A 15,000-nucleotide genomic window follows, 5' to 3' on the forward strand; every position below is an offset into this window, starting at 1 on the left:
CGCACCTCGCGTGCACCTTGGTGCGCACACCTTGGCTGGGTTGCGCGCCCTGGTGGGCACCATGGTGCGCACCAAGGAGCGCTCCGAAGTGTGCTCCAAGGTGCGGCGTGCACGAAGTCGGAGCCCGGTTTGCCCCGGGTGCGCACCTCGCGTGCACCTTCGCCGCGGTGGGCACCATGGCGTGCACGAAGTCGGAGCCCGGTTTGCCCCGGGTGCGCACCTCGCGTGCACCTTCGCCGGGGTGGGCACCTTGGTGTGCAGACCTTGGCTGGGTTGCGCGCCCTGGTGGGCACCATGGTGCGCACCAAGGAGCGCTCCGAAGTGTGCTCCAAGGTGCGGCCTGCACGAAGTCGGAGCCCGGTTTGCCCCGGGTGTGCACCTCGGGTGGGCACCTTGGTGCGCATGCCTTGCCTGGGCTGCGCACCAGGGCGGGCTCAAGATGGCACCCGCGTTCCTTTTTTTTCACTATCTTTCAAAACGGAAATTTTAAAATCTCATTTTTTTTTGCCTTTTTCTGGAAATTAGTGAAGGCAGCGCATCAAAGGTGCGCACCTCGCTGCCCACCACGGTGCGCAACGCCGGTGGGCACCCGGGAGTGCTTCGAAGTGTGCTCCAAGGTGCTGCGTGCACGTTGTCGGAGCCCGGTTTGCCCCGGGTGCGCACCTCGCGTGCACCTTCGTCGGGGTGGGCACCTTGGCTGGGTTTGCCCCGGCTGCGCTCCGAAGCGGGGTTATTGGAGCGCCGCCTCTTTTTTTGTCGGAGCGTTTGGTGGGGTTTCTCGCATTGGCTCTTCCGAGGCCCGGTTGCCACCCTGGCGCGCACGAAGTCGGAAGTAGGGTTAATTGCCCGGGTGCGCACCTTTGCCAGGGTGGGCACCTTACCTGGGCTGCGCACCAGGGCGGGCTCAAGATGGCACGCGCGTTCCGTTTTTTTCACTATCTTTCAAAACGGAAATTTTAAAATCTCCTTTTTTTTTTGCCTTTTCTGGAAATTAGTGAAGGCAGCGCATCAAAGGTGCGCACCTCGCTGCCCACCTTGGTGTGCTCTGAGGTGCGCACCCGGGAGCGCTACGAAGTGTGCTCCAAGGTGCGGCGTGCACGTTGTCGGAGCCCGGTTTGCCCCGGGTGCGCACCTCGCCTGCACCTTGGCCGGGGTGGGCACCTTGGCTGGGTTTGCCCAGGGTGCGCTCCGAAGCGGGGTTACTGGAGCGCCCCCTCTTTTTTTGTCAGAGCGTTTGGTGGGGTTTCTCGCATTGGCTCTTCCCAGGCCCGGTTGTTGGGTGCGCTCCCACCCTGGCGCGCGCGAAGTTGGAAGTTGGGTTAATTGCCCGGGCGCGCACCTTCGCCAGGGTGGGCACCTTGGTGCGCACACCTTGGCTGGGCTGCGCACCAGGGCGGGCTCAAGATGGCACCAGCATTCCCTTTTTCTCACTATCTTTCAAAACGGAAATTTTAAAATCTCGTTTTTTTTTTGCCTTTTATGGAAATTAGTGAAGGCATCGCATCAAAGGTGCGCACCTCGCTGCCCACCTTGGTGTGCTCCGAGGTGCCCACCACGGTGCGCAACGCCGGTGCGAACCCGGGAGCGCCCCGATGTGTGCTCCAAGGTGCGGCGTGCACGAAGTCGGACCCCGGTTTGCCCCGGGTGCGCACCTCGCGTGCACCTTGGTGCGCACACCTTGGCTGGGTTGCGCGGCCTGGTGGGCACCATGGTGCGCACCAAGGAGCGCTCCGAAGTGTGCTCCAAGGTGCGGCGTGCACGAAGTCGGAGCCCGGTTTGCCCCGGGTACGCACCTCGCGTGCACCTTCGCCGGGGTGGGCACCTCGGCTGGGTTGCGCGCCCTGGTGCGCACCAAGGAGCGCTCCGAAGTGTGCTCCAAGGTGCGGCGTGCACGAAGTCGGAGCCCGGTTTGCCCCGGGTGCGCACCTTCGCCGCGGTGCGCACCATGGCGTGCACGAAGTCGGAGCCCGGTTTGCCCCGGGTGCGCACCTCGCGTGCACCTTCGGCGGGGTTGCGCGCCCTGGTGGGCACCATGGTGCGCACCAAGGAGCGCTCCGAAGTGTGCTCCAAGGTGCGGCGTGCACGAAGTCGGAGCCCGGTTTGCCCCGGGTGCGCACCTCGCGTGCACCTTCGGCGGGGTTGCGCGCCCTGGTGGGCACCATGGTGCGCACCAAGGAGCGCTCTGAAGTGTGCTCCAAGGTGCGGCGTGCACGAAGTCGGAGCCCGGTTTGCCCCGGGTGCGCACCTCGCGTGCACCTTCGCCGCGGTGGGCACCATGGCGTGCACGAAGTCGGAGCCCGGTTTGCCCCGGGTGCGCACCTCGCGTGCACCTTCGCCGGGGTGGGCACCTCGGCTGGGTTGCGCGCCCTGGTGCGCACCAAGGAGCGCTCCGAAGTGTGCTCCAAGGTGCGGCGTGCACGAAGTCGGAGCCCGGTTTGCCCCGGGTGCGCACCTCGCGTGCACCTTCGCCAGGGTGGGCACCTCGGTGCGCACACCTTCTCAATGTTTTCTTGCCTTTTTCTGGAAATTGGTGAAGGCAGCGCATCAAAGGTGCGCACCTCGGTGTGCTCCGAGGTGCGAACCCGAGACCGCTCCGAGGTGCCCACGAAGTCGAAAGTCGGGTTAATTGCATTGTTTTCCCCGGGTGCGCTCCGAGGTGCGCAACATCGGCGCGCACCAAGGAGGGCTCCGAAGTGTGCTCCAAGGTGCGCACGATGGCGTGCACCTCTGGTGCGCACGATTCGGAGCTCGGTTTGACCGGGGTGCGCACACCTTGGCTGGGTTGCGCACCTTTTGTGCGCTCCAAGGTGCGCACGAAGTCGGAGCTCGGTTTGCCCCGGGTGCGCACCTTCGCCAGGGTGCGCACCTTGATGCGCACGCCTTGGCTGGGCTGCGCACCTTGGTGGGCGCCATGGTGCGCACCTTTCGTGCGCTCCAAGGTGCGCACGAAGTCGGAGCTCGGTTTGCCCCGGGTGCGCACCTTGGTGGGCGCCATGGTGCACTCCGAGGTGCCCAAGATTGGTGCGCACCAAGGAGCGCTCCGAAGTGCGCTCCAAGGTGCGCAGGTGCGCGCGAAGTCGAAAGTTGGGTTAATTGTCCGGTTTGCCTCGGGTGCGCACCTTGCGTGCACCTTCGCCAGGGTGGGCGCCTTGGTGCGCACACCTTGGCTGGGCTGCGCACCCGGGCGCGCACACCTTGGCACCCGCGTTTCCTTCATTTTAAATTTTTTTTTTTTACAATCTCTCAAGTGGGAAATTCTATAATCTCAACTTTTTTTGCCTTTTCAGGAAACTTTTGAATGGAGCGCATCATTGGTGCGCTCCGAAGTGTGCTCCAAAGCTCTCTCCAGCTGCGTGCACCTGCCCCGGCCGCGCACCCGGCCCCGCCCAGCTTCGCTCACCTGTCCCGGGCGTCTGGTGCGGAACCTTAGAGTAAGAAACATCACCGTGCACCTTGGCCAACGTGCGCGACTCGACCGAGCGCGCACTGGCCGAGGTGCACACCGATTTCACCTGGGTGCGCGCGCAGCACCTCGGGCGCACCGGGGTGCGCGCACAACGCCCGGGTTGCACCGTGGCCTGTGTGCTCGGGGCGCCTCGGGTGCGCGCTCGGTGTCGCCCCCGCGCGCGCGGTAGTGCGGGCAGCGCACCCCGGCCCGGCCCGGCCCCGACGAGAACGCAAACGGGCAAAAGGTTTATTCAAATAGCATTGCGACGCCCGGCGAAAAACTAAAAAAGGGTGCAACACCGGGACTTCCCGGGAGGTCACCCATCCCAGTACTACTCCGGCCCAAGCGCGCTTAACTGCGGAGTTCTGATGGGATCCGGTGCACTAACGCTGGTATGATCGCACCCGTTATGAGCTTGTCGCAGTGTGTACTTAGCAAACCGCGACCCACGTGCGAATCCACCCCGGCCACCCACCCCCGTCGAGGTGCACACCCTCCCTCGCGAAGTGCGCCCCGTTCGCCAAGTGTGAGCCCTGCCCGGGTGCGCGCACCTTGCTAGGGCGTCGGGTGTGCACCCGGCCCGGCCTACGTGCGTGCACCTGGAGGGGGCGTCGTGTGCGTGCAGTGTCCCGTCTGCAACGCGGTGCCCACACACCACCTCGGGCGCAACGACCTGCGCTCACATGTGGGCCGAGTGCACCTTGGTGCATGTTCGGGGCGCCTCGGGTGCACGCTCGATCTTGCCCCGGTGCACCAAGGCGCTCGGTTTGCCCCGGGTGCGCACTTGGTGCAAGGTGGGCACCCAAAATAGGGATCAAGCACCAAAACACAAGTTTCGGGATGCAAAATGGGACCCAAGGACCACAAATGCGTTCCAAGACCCATGATGGGTCCACGAGAACAAAAATGTGTTCCGAGACTTAATAAACAAATATTGGGTTTTAGGAGAAGAAACATGCTCTAATGCCCAAAACGAGAATCGACCCCGAAAAGGCCACAGGCCAAAAGTGGGATGCGAGACAAAAAAAAATGGGACCCGAGGACCAAAATTGGGTTCCCAGGTCGAAGACAGGGCAACCGGACAAGAAACGACCTCTAAGGCTCGAAATGAGTCCCGACGACTAAAACTTGACAAGAAGCACCCATCAGGCACCCAACTCGACACCCATGGGATGCCGACCCACCCGGGCTTCCACCTAGCACACCTTGGCACCCACCCACCCTCGCACCCAACCTCGCACCCAACTTAGCACCTTTGAACCCACATTGGCACTCACCCTGACCCTGGCACCTTGGAACCCACATTGGCACTCACCTTGACCCTGGCACCCACCTTTGCACTCACCTTGGGACCCACCCTGGCTCCCACCTCGGCACCCACCCAGACACCCACCTTGGTTCCTTGGCACCCACCTTGGATCCTTGGCACCCACCCCGACACCCACCTTGGCACGCAACTTGGCTACTTGCCACCCACCTTGGCTCCTTGACGCCCACCCCGACAACCACCCCGTGACCTACCCTGGCTAGGGTTGGTGCACACCCACCCTGGTGCCCACCTTGGCACCCACCCTATGACCCACCTTGGCACGCACCTTAGTACCCACCCCGTTACCCACCCTAGGACCCACCCCGTGACCCACCTTGGCCAGGGTGGGTGCACCCACCCTGGTGCCCACCTTGGCACCCACCCATCCTAGCACCCAGCCTGTGACCGGGCTTGGAACCCAACCTTGCACCCGCACCCGTCTTGGCCAGTGTGGGTGCGCACCCATCCTGGCACCCACGTTGTGACACACCCTTTAACCCACGCACCCTAGCACCCACGTTGGCACCCACCTTGGAACCCAACCTAGCAACTTGGCACCCACCCCGTGACCCACCTTGGCATCCACCATAGCAGTCGCCGACTTGGCACCCACCTCGGCACCCACCTTGACACTTGTGGACCCACCTTGCCACTCACCCTAGCATCGACCCATCCTAGCACCCACCCTGGCACCTTTGCACCCTAGCACTCACCCATCCTAGCACCTAACCTGTGACCCACCTTGACACTCACCCTCGCACCCACCTTGGAACCCAACCTAGCACCCACCCACCCTGACACCAACCCTAGCACCTACCCACCCTTGCACCCACCCTGTGACCCATCTTGGCACCCACCCATCCTACCACTCAACCTATCACCCACCTTCTCACCCACCTTGGCATCCACCTTAGCACCCACCCACACTGGCACCTTGGCACCCACCTCGGGCAAGGTGGGTGCACACCCACCCTGGCACCCAATTTAGAACCCACCGAGCATGTTACCCACCTTGGCACCCACATTGCAGCCCACCCTAGTACCCACCCTATGACCCACATTGGCATCCACACCCTAGCACCCAGGCACCTCGACACCCGCCTTGACACCCACCCTAGCACTGAACCTGTGACCCACCTTGGAACTCACCCTAGAACCCACCCACCCTGTGAACCACCTTGGCATCCACCTTAGCACCCACCCACCTTGGCACCCACTCTAGCACTCACCCATCCTAACACCCAACTTGTTACCCACCTTGGCACCCGCCCTCGCGTCCACCTTGAAACCCACCCTAGCACCCACCCACGCAGGAGCCCACCTTGGCACCCAACCTAACACCCACGCATCCTGGCACCCAACTTGTGACCCACCTTGGAACCCACCCTAGTACCCACCTTTGAACCCACTATATCACCAACCCACCTTGGCACCCACCCTATGACCCTCTTTGGAATCCACCCTAGCACGCACCCACCCTGGCACCCACCATGGAGCGCACCCTAGCACCCACCCACCTCGGCACGCACCTCAACACCCACCTTGGTGTGCGCACTGCGCCAACCTCTCAAAGACCCTATGTGGTGCGCTCCAAAGTGTACACCTTTGGTGCGCTCCAAGGTGCGCACCTTTGGTGCACACCGAGGTGCGCACCTTTGGTGCACACCGAGGTGCACACCAAAGTGTGCACCGAGGTGAGCACCAAAGTGCACTCCAGGGTGCACACCAAGGCGTGCACCTTTGGTGCGGTCAATGCAAACGAATTCGGAAGTTGGGGTCGATGTCCTAATCGCTGCTGCAGACTACACGTATGAGAATCGGACAAATAGCTTTATATAGGGGAGGTGTTGCGTTTGATGGGTCGACTCCCCTGGTTGTGTGCACTGCACCAACTTCAAAGACCCTGTCTTGTTTAAGAAGTCAAAAGTTGGGGTGGATGTCCTAATCATTGCTGCAGTCTACGCATGTATGAGAATCAGACAAATAGCTTATATAGGGGAGGTGTTGCATTCGATGGGTTGACTCCCCTGGTTGTGCGCACTGCGCCAACCTCAAAGACCCCGCATAGCAGAAGAAGTCGGAAGTCGGATTTTGGTGAGCACCAAGGCGTGCACCTTTGGTGCGGTCAACGCAGACGAATTCAGAAGTTGGGGTGGATGTCCTAATCGTTGTTGCAGGCTACACATGTATGAGAATCAGACAAATAGCTTATATAGGGGAGGTGTTGGGTTTGATGGGTCAACTCCCTTGGTTGTGCGCATTACGCCAACCTCAAAGACCTTGTTTTCGTTAAGAAGTCAAAAGTTGGGGTCAATGTCCTAATGGCTCCTGCAGGCTACACATGTATGAGAATCGGACAAATAGCTTATATAGGGGAGGTGTTGGGTTTGATGGGTCGACTCCCCTGGTTGTGCGCATTACGTCAACCTCAAAGACCTTGTTTTCGTTAAGAAGTCAAAAGTTGGGGTCGATGTCCTAATTGCTCCTGCAGGCTACGCATGTATGAGAATCAGACAAATAGCTTATATAGGGGAGGTGTTGGGTTTGATGGGTCGACTCCCCTGGTTGTGCGCATTGCGCCAACCTCAAAGACCCTGCATTGCGGATGAAGTCGAAAGTCAGAGTTTGGTGTGCTACAAGGTGTGGTCGAAGGTGCTCACCTAGGTGTGCACCTTTGGAGCGCAGGAAAAGTGCCCTCCAAAAGTGCGCACCTTTGGAGTGCACAAAAGTGCCCTCCAAAAGTGCGCACCTTTGGAGTGCACAAAAGTGCCCTCCAAAAGTGCGCACCTTTGGAGCGCACAAAAGTGCCCTCCAAAAAGTGCCCTCCAAAAGTGCGCACCTTTGGAGTGCAGAAAAGTGCCCTCCAAAAAGTGCCCTCCAAAAGTGCGCACCTTTGGAGCGCAGAAAAGTGCCCTCCAAAAAGTGCCCTCCAAAAGTGCGCACCTTTGGAGCGCAGAAAAGTGCCCTCCAAAAAGTGCCCTCCAAAAGTGCGCACCTTTGGAGCGCAGAAAAGTGCCCTCCAAAAAGTGCCCTCCAAAAGTGCGCACCTTTGGAGCGCAGAAAAGTGCCCTCCAAAAAGTGCCCTCCAAAAGTGCGCACCTTTGGAGCGCAGAAAAGTGCCCTCCAAAAAGTGCCCTCCAAAAGTGCGCACCTTTGGAGCGCAGAAAAGTGCCCTCCAAAAAGTGCCCTCCAAAAGTGCGCACCTTTGGAGCGCAGAAAAGTGCCCTCCAAAAAGTGCCCTCCAAAAGTGCGCACCTTTGGAGCGCAGAAAAGTGCCCTCCAAAAGTGCGCACCTTTGGAGCGCACAAAACTGCCCTCCAAAAGTGCGCACTTTTGGTGCGCACCAAGGCGCTGGTTTGGTCGTTGCAGGCGAGTTCGGAAGTTGGGGTCGATGTCCTGAGCGGAGGTGCAAACTACACAGGTGTCGGAATCGGACAAATAGCTTATATAGGGGAGGTGTATGCTTCGATGGGTCGACTCCCCAGGTTGAGCGCACCGCACCAACCTCAAAGACCCTACGGTATGGATGAAGTCGGAAGTTGGGTCCGATGACCGATTCGATTAGTAGGTATGCTCATGAGGTCGGAATTTGGGTCCGATGACCTGCCATGTGCAGGAAGGCGAATGTTGGCACTGTGCGTTGCAAGGTGCACACCAAGGCGCTGGTGCGGTCTTTTTAGTCGAGTTCGGAAGTTGGGGTCGATGTCCTGATCGGAGGTGCAAGCTACACAGGTGTGGGAATCGGACAAATAGCTTATATAGGGGAGGTGTATGCTTCGTTGGGTCGACTCCCCGGGTTGAGCGCACCGCGCCAACCTCAAAGACCCTACGGTATGGATGAAGTCGGAAGTTGGGTCCGATGACCGATTCGATATGTAGGCATACTCGCGAGGTCGGAATTTGGGTCCGATGACCTGCCACGTGCAGGAAGGCGAATGTTGGCACTGTGCGTTGCAAGGTGCGCACCAAGGCGCTGGTTCGGTCGTTGGAGGCGAGTTCGGAAGTTGGGGTCGATGTCTTGATCGGAGGTGCAAACTACACAGGTGTGGGAATCGGACAAATAGCTTATATAGGGGAGGTGTATGCTTCGTTGGGTCGACTCCCCGGGTTGAGCACACCGCGCCAACCTCAAAGACCCTACGGTATGGATGAAGTCGGAAGTTGGGTCCGATGACCGATTCGATATGTAGGCATACTCGCGAGGTCGGAATTTGGGTCCGATGACCTGCCATGTGCAGGAAGGCGAATGTTGGGACTGTGCGTCGCAAGGTGCGCACCAAGGCGCTGGTGCCGTCGTTGCAGTCGAGTTCGGAAGTTGGGGTCGATGTCCTGGTCAGAGGTGCAAACTACACAGGTGTGGGAATCGGACAAATAGCTTATATAGGGGAGGTGTATGCTTCGATGGGTCGACTCCCTGGGTTGAGCGCACCGCGCCAACCTCAAAGACCCTACAGTATGGATGAAGTCGGAAGTTGGGTCCGATGACCGATTCGATACGTAGGCATATTGGCGAGGTCTGAATTTGTGTCCGATGACCTGCCATGCGCAGGAAGGCGGAATTTGGGTCCGATGACCGAGTTGATGGCGTGCCATGCGCAGAAAGGCGGAATTTGGGTCCGATGACCGAGTTGATGTTGATGGCCCGCCATGCACAGGAAGGCGGAATTTGGGTCCGATGACCGATTTGAAGGCGTGCCATACGCAAAAAGGCGGAGTTTGGGTCCGATGACCGAGTTGATATTGATGGCCCGCCATGCGCAGGAAGGCGGAATTTGGGTCCGATGACCTGACATACGCATGGAGTCCGACTCGGGGGCCGATGTTCGATTCGATGACTTGCATTGTGGGTAAAGTCGGAAGTTGTGGTCTTTGACCCGATTCGATGACCAGACTTCGGCTGCTTGAGAATCGGACAAATAACTTATATAGGGGAGGTAGTATTCTCGAGCATCCTCCCCCCGTGCCCGTTTATGTCGATTGATGCTGGTGCTCGACTGGTTGGAGCGCTCGGATGCAAAAATCTTGCACCAGGATTTATCGATTGTGATGGACACGGCAAGTCTCCTGATTGCTATGCAGGAGCTCATCGTGAATCTCTATGCGGCCTTGGTATGGACTCGACCTGCGGAATGGTTCGGCAATGGTAGTCGCTCCAACACGTCCTTGCAATGGCCACAGAGGTGATTCGACTAGAGCTCCAGTCTAGCTTTTGGGTTGCTTGGCGGACTGGTATAGCCGCGATCGAGTTCCGGCCATGAACGTTTTAGATAGCTCTTGGGCTTTCTGGGACGGAAGTCGGAAGTTTGGGCTGTTGTCCGATTTGATGACCATTCTTCGGATGTGTGAGAATCGGACAAATAACTTATATAGGGGACTGTGTTGTCTCACGCAGCCCCCTCCGTGCCCCTCTATCTCGACCGATGTTGGTGCTTGAAAGGGTTGGGATCGCTCGGATTTATAAACGTGCACCACCATTTGTCGAGTGTGAGGGACGCGGCAGGTCTCCTAAATGCTATGCGGGCGCTCTCTGAGAATCTCTATCCGGCCTCGACACAGACTAGTCTTGCTGAATGGTTTGGCACTGGTAGTCGATCCAACACGTCGTTGTTGTGGCCGCCTAGGCGATTCGATTCGAGCCCCCGTCTAGCTTTTGGGTTGCTTGGCGGATTTTGCCCTATCCGCAAGTGAGCTCGGTCCCTAAACGTTCGAGAAACCCGATTGCTATGCGCCGACTCTCTTTCTTGCGAGCCTCCATCTAGCTTTTGGGTCTCTACGGAACGGAAGTCGGAATCTGGGACCGTTGTTTGATTCGACGAGGCAGACTACGGTTGTGCGAGAATCGGACAAATAACTTATATAGGGGAGGTGTTGACTGGAGCATTCTCCCCCGTGCCCCTCTAACTCGACCAATGCTGGCGCTCGAACGGTGGTAGCGCTCGGATTTTCATTGAGCGCCAGCATTGGTCGATTTAGAGGGGCATGCGAGATTCCCGAATGCTATGCGAGGGCTCTAACGGAAATGTCTATTGGTTTCGGTATGGATGCAATTGCGAGTGGTTCGGCAAAGGTAGTCGTTCCGATGCGTCCATGTCGTGGCCAAATCGATAATTCGATTTGAGCCCTCGTATAGCATTTGGGTCTCTCGATGTGATTCCGCATTCCAGTCCCTTTGGGCACTGCTTGAGCCGCATCCCAGGGGGTTCCCTTCCAAATAATCTGCCTCGCAACCCGATTGCTATGCGGTGAGGCTCCTCGGCCGCCTCGGAACTATCTGTGTATCAGACGCATCGCGGGATAAGGGGTTGGCAACGGTAGTCGCCCCAAGCGCGTCCGATGCTTGGACCATTCCGAGGCGGCCCTGAAGCCTCTTCCGTCTAGCCGTTGGGTCCTTCTCGCCGCATCCCTCGCCTCGCACCCCGATTGCTATGCGGTGAGGCTCCTCGGCCGCCTCGGAACTATCTGTGTATCGGACGCGTCGCGGGATAAGGGGTTGTCACTGGTAGTCGCCCCAAGCGCGTCCGATGCTTGGACCATTCCGAGGCGGCCCTGAAGCCTCTTCCGTCTAGCCGTTGGGTCCTTCTCGCCGCATCCCTCGCCTCGCACCCCGATTGCTATGCGGTGAGGCTCCTCGGCCGCCTCGGAACTATCTGTGTATCGGACGCGTCGCGGGATAAGGGGTTGTCATTGGTAGTCGCCCCAAGCGCGTCCGATGCTTGGACCATTCCGAGGCGGCCCTGAAGCCTCTTCCGTCTAGCCGTTGGGTCCTTCTCGCCGCATCCCTCGCCTCGCACCCCGATTGCTATGCGGTGAGGCTCCTCGGCCGCCTCGGAACTATCTGTGTATCGGACGCGTCGCGGGATAAGGGGTTGTCACTGGTAGTCGCCCCAAGCGCGTCCGATGCTTGGACCATTCCGAGGCGGCCCTGAAGCCTCTTCCGTCTAGCCGTTGGGTCCTTCTCGCCGCATCCCTCGCCTCGCACCCCGATTGCTATGCGGTGAGGCTCCTCGGCCGCCTCGGAACTATCTGTGTATCAGACGCGTCGCGGGATAAGGGGTTGTCACTGGTAGTCGCCCCAAGCGCGTTCGATGCTTGGACCATTCCGAGGCGGCCCTGAAGCCTCTTCCGTCTAGCCGTTGGGTCCTTCTCGCCGCATCCCTCGCCTCGCACCCCGATTGCTATGCGGTGAGGCTCCTCGGCCGCCTTGGAACTATCTGTGTATCGGACGCGTCGCGGGATAAGGGGTTGTCACTGGTAGTCGCCCCAAGCGCGTCCGATGCTTGGACCATTCCGAGGCGGACCCGAAGCCTCTTCCGTCTAGCCGTTGGGTCCTTCTCGCCGCATCCTTCGCCTCGCACCCCGATTGCTATGCGGTGAGGCTCCTCGGCCGCCTCGGAACTATCTGTGTATCGGACGCGTCGCGGGATAAGGGGTTGTCACTGGTAGTCGCCCCAAGCGCGTCCGATGCTTGGACCATTCCGAGGCGGCCCCGAAGCCTCTTCCGTCTAGCCGTTGGGTCCTTCTCGCCGCATCCCTCGCCTCGCACCCCGATTGCTATGCGGTGAGGCTCCTCGGCCGCCTTGGAACTATCTGTGTATCGGACGCGTCGCGGGATAAGGGGTTGTCACTGGTAGTCGCCCCAAGCGCGTCCGATGCTTGGACCATTCCGAGGCGGACCCGAAGCCTCTTCCGTCTAGCCGTTGGGTCCTTCTCGCCGCATCCCTCGCCTCGCACCCCGATTGCTATGCGGTGAGGCTCCTCGGCCGCCTTGGAACTATCTGTGTATCGGACGCGTCGCGGGATAAGGGGTTGTCACTGGTAGTCGCCCCAAGCGCGTCCGATGCTTGGACCATTCCGAGGCGGACCCGAAGCCTCTTCCGTCTAGCCGTTGGGTCCTTCTCGCCGCATCCCTCGCCTCGCACCCCGATTGCTATGCGGTGAGGCTCCTCGGCCGCCTTGGAACTATCTGTGTATCGGACGCGTCGCGGGATAAGGGGTTGTCACTGGTAGTCGCCCCAAGCGCGTCCGATGCTTGGACCATTCCGAGGCGGACCCGAAGCCTCTTCCGTCTAGCCGTTGGGTCCTTCTCGCCGCATCCCTCGCCTCGCACCCCGATTGCTATGCGGTGAGGCTCCTCGGCCGCCTTGGAACTATCTGTGTATCGGACGCGTCGCGGGATAAGGGGTTGTCACTGGTAGTCGCCCCAAGCGCGTCCGATGCTTGGACCATTCCGAGGCGGCCCCGAAGCCTCTTCCGTCTAGCCGTTGGGTCCTTCTCGCCGCATCCCTCGCCTCGCACCCCGATTGCTATGCGGTGAGGCTCCTCGGCCGCCTTGGAACTATCTGTGTATCGGACGCGTCGCGGGATAAGGGGTTGTCACTGGTAGTCGCCCCAAGCGCGTCCGATGCTTGGACCATTCCGAGGCGGCCCCGAAGCCTCTTCCGTGTAGCCGTTGGGTCCTTCTCGCCGCATCCCTCGCCTCGCACCCCGATTGCTATGCGGTGAGGCTCCTCGGCCGCCTTGGAACTATCTGTGTATCGGACGCGTCGCGGGATAAGGGGTTGTCACTGGTAGTCGCCCCAAGCGCGTCCGATGCTTGGACCATTCCGAGGCGGACCTGAAGCCTCTTCCCTCTAGCCGTTGGGGCTTTCTCGCCGCATCCCTCGCCTCGCACCCTGATTGCTATGCTGTGAGGCTCCTCGGCCGCCTTGGAACTATCTGTGTATCGGACGCATCGCGGGATAAGGGGTTGGCAGTGGTAGTCGCCCCAAGCGCATCCGATGCTTGGACCATTCCGAGGCGGCCCTGCAGCCTCTTCCGTCTAGCCGTTGGGGCCATCTCGCCGCATCCCCCACCTCGCACCACGATTGCTATGCGGTGAGGCTCCTTGGCCGCCTCGGAACTATCTGTGTATCGGACGCATCGCGGGATAAGGGGTTGTCACTGGTAGTCGCCCCAAGCGCGTCCGATGCTTGGACTATTCCGAGGCGGCCCTGCAGCCTCTTCCGTCTAGCCGTTGGGGCCATCTCGCCGCATCCCCCACCTCCTCGGCCGCCTCGGAACTATCTGTGTATCGGACGCATCGCGGGATAAGGGGTTGGCAGTGGTAGTCGCCCCAAGCGCGTCCGATGCTTGGACTATTCCGAGGCAGCCCTGCAGCCTCTTCCATCTAGCCTTTGGGGCCATCTCGCCGCATCCCTCGCCTCGCACCCCGATTGCTATGCGGTGAGGCTCCTCGGCCGCCTGGGAACTATCTTCGTATCGGACGCATCGCGGGATAAGGGGTTGTCACTGGTAGTCGCCCCAAGCGCGTCCGATGCTTGGACTATTCCGAGGCGGCCCTGTGGCCTCTTCCGTCTAGCCGTTGGGGCCATCTCGCCGCATCCCCCACCTCGCACCCCGATTGCTATGCGGTGAGGCTCTTCGGCCGCCTTGGAACTATCTTCGTATCGGACGCATCGCGGGATAAGGGGTTGTCACTGGTAGTCGCCCCAAGCGCGTCCGATGCTTGGACTATTCCGAGGCGGCCCTGCAGCCTCTTCCGTCTAGCCGTTGGGGCCATCTCGCCGCATCCCCCACCTCGCACCCCGATTGCTATGCGGTGAGGCTCCTCGGCCGCCTTGGAACTATCTTCGTATCGGACGCATCGCGGGATAAGGGGTTGTCACTGGTAGTCGCCCCAAGCGCGTCCGATGCTTGGACTATTCCGACGCGGCCCTGTGGCCTCTTCCGTCTAGCCGTTGGGGCCATCTCGCCGCATCCCCCACCTCGCACCCCGATTGCTATGCGGTGAGGCTCCTCGGCCGCCTTGGAACCATCTTCGTATCGGACGCATCGCGGGATAGGGGGCTGTCACTGGTAGTCGCCCCAAGCGTGTCCGATGCTTGGACCATTCCTAGGCGGCCCTGAAGCCTCTTCCGTCTAGCCGTTGGGGCCTTCCCGCCCCATCCCTCGCCTCGCACCCCCGATTGCTATGCGGTGAGGCTCCTCGGCCGCCTTGGAACCATCTGTGTATCGGACGCATCGCGGGATAAGGGGTTGGCACTGGCAGTCGCCCCAAGCGCGTCCGATGCTTGGACCATTCCGAGGTGGCCCTGAAGCCTCTTCCGTCTAGCCGTTGGGGCCTTCCCGCCCCATCCCTCGCCTCGCACCCCGATTGATATGCGGTGAGGCTCCTCGGCCGCCTTGGAACTATCTGTGTATCGGACGCATCGCGGGATAAGGGGTTGGCACTGGTAGTCGTCCC

The 15,000-nt window shown here is 60.3% G+C and overlaps 1 non-coding gene across 1 annotated transcript; it reads right to left on the reverse strand.

Moving 5' to 3' along the window:
- Positions 1-3,735: 3,735 nt before the first annotated feature.
- On the reverse strand, positions 3,736-3,854 carry LOC131860614 (5S ribosomal RNA). The gene has a single exon (XR_009359708.1). It is a non-coding gene; the product is annotated as a 5S ribosomal RNA (ribosomal RNA).
- Between the last annotated feature and the right edge of the window lie 11,146 nt (positions 3,855-15,000).

The sequence above is a fragment of the Cryptomeria japonica genome, unplaced genomic scaffold, assembly GCF_030272615.1.
Source record: "Cryptomeria japonica unplaced genomic scaffold, Sugi_1.0 HiC_scaffold_15, whole genome shotgun sequence".
In the NCBI taxonomy this organism is placed as follows: domain Eukaryota; kingdom Viridiplantae; phylum Streptophyta; class Pinopsida; order Cupressales; family Cupressaceae; genus Cryptomeria; species Cryptomeria japonica.